This window comes from Bidens hawaiensis, unplaced genomic scaffold (assembly GCF_021521415.1).
Source record: "Bidens hawaiensis isolate Kalapana, Puna unplaced genomic scaffold, B.hawaiensis_p1.1 tig00035836_1, whole genome shotgun sequence".
NCBI lineage: Eukaryota > Viridiplantae > Streptophyta > Magnoliopsida > Asterales > Asteraceae > Bidens > Bidens hawaiensis.
Genome location: NW_027496216.1, coordinates 60,733 through 71,933, shown reverse-complemented (window position 1 = coordinate 71,933; position 11,201 = coordinate 60,733).

Here is an 11,201-nt window from a genome sequence, read left to right as displayed (position 1 = left end):
GTACCTGAAGGACCGGCCGCAATCGCAGGCGCCGGAGGAGACGTGGTGGAGGCTGCCGCGGCCGAAACCACCGGAGGTGAACTCACAACCGTGGCCGCGGCTACGGAAGAACCCGCAAGAGATATCACCGCCGGCTCAGTGATGGATTTGGTGAAAATGGCACTGACAGCCGGCGGGGATAAGGTTACAGCTGGAACAGTTGGCTCAACGGGATGAGCAACCGAACCAGTACTGCAAGCAGGCGTAGCCGCCTGGGTCATCGCCTCGGGTAGGTTGACCAAACCTACCTTCATGGGTCCAGAGCTGCTCCATCCCGCTCCACTTTGGAATGCCTTAGCATCCACGCCTGCACGAAGACAAGATAAATAAGTATAATAGCGAAAAGATAAGAAGTTAAAATTATGAACACTTACGGGTCTTTTTGAGCCTGAAGGAGCGAACAGGCGGGGACGAACCCGATGGAGCCGGCCTCTTCGTATCGGTTACCATCGTCGTCCTGGGCTGCTCGGAGGTGACAGCCGTTTCAACCTCCGGAGCAGTGGTCTTAACACCACCGGGGTTCCCCGCCACCTCTTCACTCTCGGTCTCCGACTCGGACCGATTCACCGGATCGGTAGCGGAGGCAACCTTCGCCTTCCCCTACCCGCCGGCAGCCTTCTTCTTCCTCGCCAATAAAGGACCATCTGCGGATTCCTCATCAGAAGACGATAAAATTAGAGGAATTCCCGCAGAGGTTTCAGCATTGACAGGGCGAGGGTTAAAAAGTTCTTTACCTGGCCGCCTGGCGCTCAGGATCTCGTGGCCTGGCGGGTAGACCTCCACGAACCGATCCGCCGTCTGCTCAAGGATGGGCAACTCGTTCTCATCCAGAGCACGAGTACCCATCCGAGCGGGACCATCACTCTCCCGCGGCTGCAGGAGATATTGCAAGTCGTTTCCCTCTGAAACAAAAAAAGAAACAGTTAGAAGAAAAACCTATATCAACAAAGAAGACAGAGCATACTATAAGGGACAGAGTTCAAACCGTATTCGAGGACGATGGGAATCTGGGACGCCTCCTTCCACACCCGGCTCATCCCAAGCATCACCATCCCGGACTCCGCAAAGCGGTACACCGGAGTCTGGATCCGGGAGATCTTGGCGAACCACTCCGCCTCCTGGTGGTTGAAGGTGTGAAGGGCGGGGAGTGCTCTCCCATTCTTAAACGTCATCGCAAGGGGGACGACGCGAGCGGAGATAAAGAAAAACTCCCGCTTCCACGACCGAAGACTGCGCTCGGTGGCGCAAATCTTCAGACCCTTGATCCGGTTGACCAGGGTGTACCACCCTTGGATGCACCTCCAAGAGTAGAGGTCATCAGGCGGTCGACATGGGGCTCTACACCCATAATGAGGCACACCCACTCGAAATGGCGGATCTTCGCGATAGCCATTGGGTGTACCTCCGTCAAGTGTACACCATGTCTCTCCAGAACACGGTACACAAACTTCGTCAATGGGAACCTCAGATTCCCATAGACGAAGAATGGAGCGTACACCCCTATCTTGCCCTTGGGGGCATCGTACACCGTCTGATGAGGCTCCGGAAACTCAGGCTCGAAAGGCTCGAGCATGAACTTCCGGACGATGTACTGGTAGAGGTCAGTAGGAAGAGCGCACTGGCACTCGCCGGCAGTGCTCTTGTCGTCCTTTTCGGACGTCGACGTCGGATTCTCGACGAACAACTCAGCCTCCTCGGCAGTGGCCTCAAAATCACGGGAAGAAGACATGTTTTGGGTGTACAGAACAACGATTTCAGAAGAATGCTCGACGGAATAGTGAGTATTCGCCGGAAATCGTTTTAAGAAGATGAAGAGAGAAGTGAAAGTGAGGACTAAGGTGCACCCTCGCCCTTTATATACTCATCGCAATTAATGTGATGAATTTAATGCGGAAGAAAGAGAAATCGCAGGTGCAATGAAACTATGACACGTGGCAAAGAGCAAGCTGGCAACAGCTGTTGAAAGGACGCGTGCCATTAATTTCGCGGCCACGCGCCCGAAAAATCGCGCCCACGCGCCTGAAAAAGCGCCTGGAATGACCATATACTGTCACGTCGCCATAACTTCCTGCACGTCCTGACACTGTCAGGAGAAACCGTCGGACGACGTTTCAACAGTTTGGACTGTTCTTATCCTTTCACCAACTCTTCGAATTTCAAAAAGATTCAAAAATAAGCGGGAAAATACCCCTTACCTTGGCAACCAAATAACTATAAGACAGGTGCAAGTACAGTGTCAAGGCAAAACCCTTCACATACTTAGCACCCGCAGGGAATGGACGCCAAGAATACCTTGGAAGTAAGTTAACTATAAGACGAGTGCGGGTACAGTGTCAAGGCGAAACCCTTCACATACTTAGCACTCGCAGGGAATCGAAACCAAGAAGGATCTTCTGGGCCATGCTTGCGGAAAGGGAAATAACATCCCCGCATAGTGGGAACGTTGAGAACTAGATTGTTTGAAGCTCCAGGAAGGAATTGGTTCTTTAACATAATTGATCACTATGTTTAAAACTACCAAAACCTCGTGGAGAATCTACACAAGTGAAACTCAACGCTCCTGACTTGCGAGGAGGTTACACACCTACCCGCATCATACCCAAAGATCAAGCAGAAAAGTCGGGAATTTCTGCACGTGACATTAGGGAAACCGCGGGAAGAATCCCCACGGACAACCTTAAAACTAAATCCTTTTCAAAACCCCTTGCTTAAGTCCAAAGTTCACCTCACTTATTAACAATTCATGAGAAGAACATTAGACTGGGGGGACTTGAAGAGGTAGGTCCCAGCAGAGCCCAGTTGGACCCGCAAGACTCACCTTGAAGAGGGACGTCTGCGCAAGGACCAACTGGTTCCGCAGGACCCACCATGCTCAGAGATGAAGACCTTACGCGCAGTACGCCAGCTGTTCCCGCAGGGAAAGCCTCCCAATGGTGAAGTACCCCGCCTGTCCCCGCAGCTGCGGATACAAGCTATCAGGGAAGGCTACCCGCACTAATAGCAAGGCTACACGCATAAGGCACTCAATAATTCAGTGTCACCTGAAGGAATGAGCAAGGCGGGAATACTCCCGCCCAAATGAGCCAGTCCGTGTGCTTCTGGAAAATCTTTTGTACTATACCTGCCAAGGTATGGACAAAATAGACAAGATCTGACCAAAGCAGCCCATGAACCAATCACAGGGTGACAGCTCACCAACAACAGTACGAGGAGGAGCATGCTCTAGTACTGTTTGTCACTATTAGCCGCTGCCTACTCACCAACCCTTGTCGTGGCACGCACATAGCCTGCAGTTGGTGGAAAGGGAACAGTACACAGCCGGCCTTGTCACTATCAGCCGCTGCCTACCCACCAACCAGCATGGCACGTGCGTAGCCCATAGTTGGTAGAACAGGAATATTATACAGCTGGCTGTACCTGCTTGGAAACCTACCTTCGGCTATAAATACTCCAACACCTTGGAACGGTATCATCATCTGGTATTTTACCTTCACTAGCTATTTCTCTCAATATACACTTATATTCAGAGCAATCTATTCTGATTCTCACGCCGGAGGGTGGTCACAAGGAGGAACCCCCCCCCCTTCTCAGTGACGAGCTCACGGTGTTTGTTTTGCAGGTCATCTGAAGAACATCCTTCTTTACCGGACCTGACCCTCGTGGGAAACATCTATTTAACCCCCAGATTATCCGTAATCTGCCCGGGGTCGATTAGTGTTTCTTCAACGATGATGTTTCTATCGCCAACAAAGTTTGCTCGAGACATTTTAAAACACGCAGATATGTATAACTATAAGATGCCTAAATTAAGTACTCCAGTTTTTTCGTGTTTAGCGTTCACTAGACTAAGTATCATATACGTCGTTCAACAAGCTTTGTCTATATATGCATGATCCACAAGAACCACACTTTAATGCACTCAAAACATATTCTCTATAACATTAAATGTGCTCTAGATCATAGGCAACTGTAAGGCCCGGTTTTGTTTAATTGAGTCTTTCGTATTTGTATCATTTTAGTTTTCGTTTATGTCCGTTTACGCTTATATGTATTGGGCCCGAGGCTTTGTGTACTTGTTGCCTATTGGGCTTGTTATTAATGGAATGGTGCATAACATACCCACACTATATAATGTGTGTGTATGGAATACACCAAACAACCATTTGCAAAACAATTATCCAAGTAACCAAAAACTCTCTCAACTCCCTTTCTTTCTTCCAAGTTTCGGCTCCACCATACCCACACAAGATCTGAGATCTCGGTCCGACTAGTTGTTTCCGCCAACTAGTTGTGAGGTTGATCCAAGAACGACTAGTACTTAGTTTGTTTTGTTGTTTGATCCGGTTTCGGGACCTACAATTGGTATCAGAGCTTTCGGGCTCTACTAGTTGTAGATCTTGGGTCACAACCTTGGATTTTGGTCTTGTGTGTGAAAAGTCGGATTTTTTGAGAAAATAATTGGTTTTCGGGTTCATGTGTTCTTCAAAAGGTTCAAGAAAATAAAGTGTTTTAGTTAAAGATCTTCAAGTATGTGTTAAAAGGTTTGTGAAAAAGTTTGTTTTTGTGGGGTTTGAATCTACAATATTTGGTGTTGGTGTTTGTGTTTGTGTTGGTGAAAAATCTCCATAAAAGGTTGTGACTTATATAAGAATGGGCTTGCTTGAAAATTGTGGCAAGAAAGCTAGCCGGTGACTTTCCAAAATCAGAAAATTCGAATACAATTGCTTGAAGTCCCAATTATTAAAATCGAATACAATACTTAGCCTCATCCAAACTAAATAGAACTCCATTTCCATACAAAAGCACCAACTCGCACACATTTTGTTTCCTCACTCGATTACATTCCAGCCCTCATACATTCTCCATACTCGCTCACATCCACACTCGATTACAATACTTCTCACTCGCTTACACCTTGCAAACTCGTATACAATTATCATCATCAGTCGCTTACAACCTTCACTCTTTCCATCGCTTACATCATCAAGACTCGATTACATCTTGTTCGCTTACTCCCATTCGATTACAATTTCAGTCGATCACAATTCACTCGCTTACAAACCACCATCCATCTCGCAAGCCATCTTCCTCGCTAATCTGGTTTCTCGCAGGTTTAATACTTGAACGGAATCGCGGGTTTCGGTGACCAGAGTTTGAAATAATAAACAAAATCTGTTGAAGGGAGTCACCGATCTTGACCGGGGACAGGGGTTGTTAACCGGATTTGATAGTTCTGATTTGTATATTGAGGATTGTGTTAAGAGTTTCCATATGATGTTGATGTTTTGTTAATGGAGAACAAAAGGACTGTGTTGGTGTTTTTTCAAGGAAACAATGGAAACTTAAGATGGATATCAAATAAAGATTGAAGCATAGTTTAATTTCTTTTCAAGTCCATCAGTTTAACTTCTCTTTGAAGTCCCAACATATAAAGTAGTCTTTCATCATAATTTAATACTAGTTTGGCATTTTATTTTGTGTGGGGCCCATATTTATTATGATACACATGTAAAAATAAAAAAAAACCATTGGAAAGATTTGTGTAGTCTTCACAAGCAATTACATTCAAGATTTGTGAACCAGGTGATTGTTATAAGGTTTGACATGGGTCTAACTTGCGGGTTATTTTAAGAATTTAACATTACTTACTTCGGGTTTCAAAGCTGATAAGACCTTTCTTTGGGCCGGTCCAAGAAAGGGTTTTTGTTTATTTGTCAAAATCAAATTAAAAAAAAAAATGTCTTACAGTTCTAAGTTTGAAGGAAGTCTCAACATGAGAGAAGGCCGAAATGACATGTTAAAAGAAGAATTCAACAAGTTTAAACATATTCAAGGAGAATCGGTTACCTCTCTCATCAAAAGATTTGAGTCACTTGTTACTAAATTGAGAAGTGTCGGTATCATCCCTAAGTTGTCTGAAATCAACTTGAAGTTGTTGTATTCACTGCCTTACGCATGAAACACCAGTGTGATTACCATCAAGTAAACGACAAACCTGGATATATTAACACTCTCAGAGTTGACTTCTACCATCAAGTCTATTGAATCAATGGATGCCAACCTTCAAATAAACAATCAGTCAAAAGAAAATAAAGATGAGACAAGTGATGCGGGTGTGAGCAGTCAAGCAAGTCCTATCATCCCCGAGTGTGCTGCAAGTGGAAGTAATCAAGCAAACACCTCGTCAAGCTCCACCGACGGGATTCCCACACCTGCCTTGCTCATTCCCGAGGTACACAAACTTTGCTCACAAGCTTGCATAGATAAAGTTCTTCACTATAGAAACCATAATGCTAAAATTCTTGAACAAATTTGTAGCATTAAAGTTCAAAATGATGATCTTAAGAAAGCTGCAAAAATTTATACCTCTAGGATTAACACTCATGGCAATGATATGGCAAAACTTAGGGAAAAGGTCACTATTGCTACTTATTTAGCTCAACATCATGAAAAACATATAGATGAGCTAAATGCTAAAATTTTCAAGTTAGAAATTGAATTATCTCAAAAGAAAATTGCCATAGAAAACTTTGAGTTAGCCTCTGAAAAGCTGAACAAGCTAATTGGGTCACAAATGGAGTTAAGATTAAAGACTGGTATAGGCTATGATAGTTCTGCTGTACCACCGCCTTTTAATGATAACTATACTAGCCTTCCTCACTTTGATTTTAACTCACCACCAGAGGAAGAAATGGTCTATGGTATTGGTCATGTGCCAATTTCAAAGACATCCGTTCCTGCTGCTCCCAAGACTGTTGATTCAGCTGTTCCTTCAGTTAGTCCTAATAGTAGTTCATCTTATGTAGCGGATTGTGTAGAAAAAAGGGGTGTGTGGATACAAACAAGGGTTGTGGAGATAAAAACTTACTTTTTGATTCATCTATTGACAACCCTGTCTGTAATAATATTGATTCCAAAAACATTTTAAACAATGATGTATTCGATGAGAGTGTTCATGTTGGCACGACTCTTGAAAATGAAAATGATGTTTCCATTTCTGATAGTGAATGTGAAACTATTTTTGATGGAACCATTGTTGATAGACATGTGCATGAAACGATTTCTGTGAATACTAACATAACCAGCTGCTCGTCAAAAGATTGTAAAGTTGAGGAGACTAAAATTAATGAAAATCGTTTTGAAAGGGAAAAGACAAGTACATCTGGTAAATATGTGCCACCTCATAGAAACATTTTTTATTAATCCATAAATCAATATTATCAACCTCAACTATACAATCAATTTGATAATAGCTACTATGGTTACTATCCACAAGATTATGTTAACTCTTTCTATACAAATGTTTTTGATGATCGGGGTTATAGATCTGACAACTTTTTTGTTCCCGTACAACCATCTCCTTATTCGCCACAACCCATGTATTTTCATTATGACGGTTTCTATAGGGAAGATAGAAGAAAACTTTGTTTTGTGAGTGGTAACCCGTCTCACCTTGCAATACATTGCAAGAGCTGGCATAAGATGAAAAGAAAAACGAACAATAGGTTTAATCAATTCCGTTCAAGAGCTAAACCAAGCTCAAGAACAAGAAATGACCAACCTGACAGTTCTGCTAGCGAAATGGATGTGAGATCCAGAAATAAAAAGAATGATAAACCTCCTTTTTGGATAACCAAGAAGGAGAGAGCAAAATTGAATTCAAAGACCGACAAGTCTGAGAATTCATCAAAAAGAAAGCAGAAAAGACATCCAAAGATTGAAAATATGAGGATGTTGTTTTAAAACCAAGAAGGAGACAGTCTCGAAAATCTTTTAAAAACAGGAAACCTGCAAGTGCATGGAGTCCTAGAGACTGCTCCTCCGATTATGACACGTCCCATAACTTCATAAACAAAAATGAGAAAAGGACATTTGACCCTCCCGAGACAACTAAGTCTCGGAAACCTGTATCTAATTAAATTGTTAATTTGTGAAGGCCAAGACATTATGTAAATAGTATTTGGTATTTGGATAGTGGCTGTACTCGACACATGACATGAGACGAATCCTTGCTGTTTGACATTAAACCGTTCGATGGCGGATACGTCTCTTTTGCTGGAGATATGGGTGAAAATATCACTAAACAGGATATGTGTGAAAAATTGAGTCCTGGCGTTTGACGACGTCAATCTGGTGGAACAACTGAACCACAACTTGCTTAGCATCTCTCTTATCTGAACCGAAAGCGTGTCACAATAGAACGGGTCGATACTGATGACAACTATGCAAACCTATTTACTAAAGCCTTTGATCGTGCCAGAGTTTTGTTTCTCGTTGAGTCACTTGGCATGATCTCTTTTGTACAAAATTAAGTTTTAATTTTTTTGTTTTATTTTTCGTTATTTTTATTTTAAAATTATTTTAATTTTATTTTGTTTTATTTCGTTTTATTTTTATTTTTTTTACTTAAAAGTTTATTTTATCTAAGTTCTTTTTAGTTTAGTTTTCTCTTTAATTTAGCTTAAATTTTTCTTTTATTTTAATTTTAAACTTTTATTTTCAAATTTATTTTTTTAAGTTTTAAATTTTGAAACTTTTGTCTTATTTTTTTAATTTTCTTTTTAATTTCATCTTATTTTATTTCAAATTTCTTTTATCTTTTTGTATATATAAAATTTGTAAATATTTTTCAAATATGTCACAATTTTATAGGGAGAAAATTAGTTAAATTTAACTCGCCAAAAAGATTTTACCTTTGTTAAGAAAAACAAAAAATTCAGTCACTTGACTTTCAAAAATATTTTATATATTCGTTATTTTATTTAAGAAAACCTCAAAAAGCCTTAAAAGTATAATCTCTCGTTTAGAGTGAGCTCCTGTTTAGAAAGAGTCGGATAATATTAAAATATCATAAAATTTTGAGAAATCGATCCGACCTTTGGAAAATGATAGAAAATTGTCTTATGTGAACCTAGCACATGAAAAGAGTAGATCAAAAGCCAACAAGATCATCGCTTGATGTGTAGATAGGCTTAACAAATAAGTAAGTATCATAGTGATATAAACTTAAATATCTGCCTATGCTAGTGGTTACACTCTTATGAAGCGGTTGCCGACTCCAAATAAGTCATATTGATGAAGGCAAAAATCATAATAGTCAGTTATACACGAGCCCGTTAGTGATTGGTCACAATGAAAATTATTTCTTGCTTTAACTTAAGATATTGAAAAATGTCAAAAATTATTGAAAAGCAGAAAAACTGCAAAATGCTCAAAAAGTGTTCAAAAATCAACAACAAAATTGTTGATAATTTTTTCAAACAAAAAGGGGTATATTAGAACCACGTAACGTGGGGCAAACAAGTAAGTCCTAAACACTTTATATGAAGGCATAAGTCAACAAAGCTAGTAAGTCCATGGTTCAACCTTTACATATTGTTTGAAAGAAAAGTTTGCAAAAAGTCTATAGAAGCTTAAAATGTTTTGATCAATCATTAGGGGGGTCGGAGTCAATTCGGGGTGGTACTGTTCATTTTAACTCGCCAAAAAGCTTAAAATTTTTAATGTTCATTTTAATTTTATTTTTAAATTTTATCTTTACTTCTAACTTATTTGATTTTATCTTGTTTTATTCTTATTTCTTAAGTTATTTTACTTTTGTTTTCATCTTTGTAATTATTTCAAAACTTCTTTTAAATTTTGTATAAATTTCATTTTTGTCCAAAAAGTTTCATTTTCTGTTAATTTAAACTTAAAAAAAAAACTTTATTTTACTTTAAACTTATTTTAAAAAATTTATTTTATTTTATTTTATTTTATTTTATTTTTTAAAATTTTATTTTAATTTTTAGGTATTTAGTCAAAATGGGTTTTTGTTTACTACAAGGTCCTCATTGCATTGTTTGTTAAGTGTTGACCCGATAAAATATATCTTGACAAGTGTTTGGATAGAGATGATGATGAGTCAGAAGAGAGATGACGATGATGAGGATGAGTATGATAGCAATGATGATACTCGTGGTCATGGTAGTGGTAGTGGAATTGGTAGCGGTGAGTCTACCGAAAATAAGACGGCTAATGCTGAGCCGTCAAGGGAGGCTGAGAAAACGAGGGAATCGGAGGCTGCGGTGGAGGCTGGGCTCGCCTCTTTACTAAATGTTTGTTCTTTTGCAGGTACCATTCCTTCTGTTCGAGAAAGCCGTGGATGAAAATAATGATGAAAATGATGATGACATCAATTATTCTCCCGATCCTGTTACACCAGTTAGGGAGAATGTTGAGCCAGCCGTTGATAAACATGTTGTCACTCATGTTGCTGCACCTGCTCGAAGAAACTCAAGAAAAGGAAGCAAATTCTATAGCATGAGCAGGATGGGAAGCATGTGAACAAGGTCGAAGTTTCTTCACGACTTCATTGCATGGAAATTCGACAACGAATACGGCGAAGTTATCATACATTGCACTCGCAGTCATGAGCTCACGTTCTTTGATGAGCTTGAACTGGCAGGACTTGGACTCCGGGACTTCAAGAAGCTAACAGAGTCGCCCCTTTGCACAGTCAAAGATGTCCGTCATGACAACACGGGCGCCATCGTTGGAAATTTCAACAAGTTTGTCAGATTACTTGTTGAAAAGCAGCCTTTCGAAGAAGACCCAGATGGTGTATTTGACTATGAGTCCGAATGCGAGTGGTGAGAAGGAAATAAGACAAATACCAAAAGACTAGAGGGAGATTGTAAGGCCCGGTTTTGTTTAATTGAGTCTTTCGTATTTGTATCATTTTAGTTTTCGTTTATGTCCGTTTACGCTTATATGTATTGGGCCCGAGGCCTTGTGTACTTGTTGCCTATTGGGCTTGTTATTAATGGAATGGTGCATAACATACCCACACTATATAGTGTGTGTATGAATACACCAAACAACCCTTTGCAAAACAATTATCCAAGTAACCAAAAACTCTCTTAACTCCCTTTCTTTCTTCCAAGTTTCGGCTCCACCATACCCACACACAAGATCCGAGATCTCGGTCCGACTAGTTGTTTCCGCCAACTAGTTATGAGGTTGATCCAATAACGACTAGTACTTAGTTTGTTTTGTTGTTTGATTCGGTTTCGGGACCTACAGCAACAACTAAAGTCTTGTCTCATAGCATACCTTGATGTTGATTGTGGAGGCTTTCCATATACATGTTAAGATTGTGACATTCGTTTTATTTGAGAAAT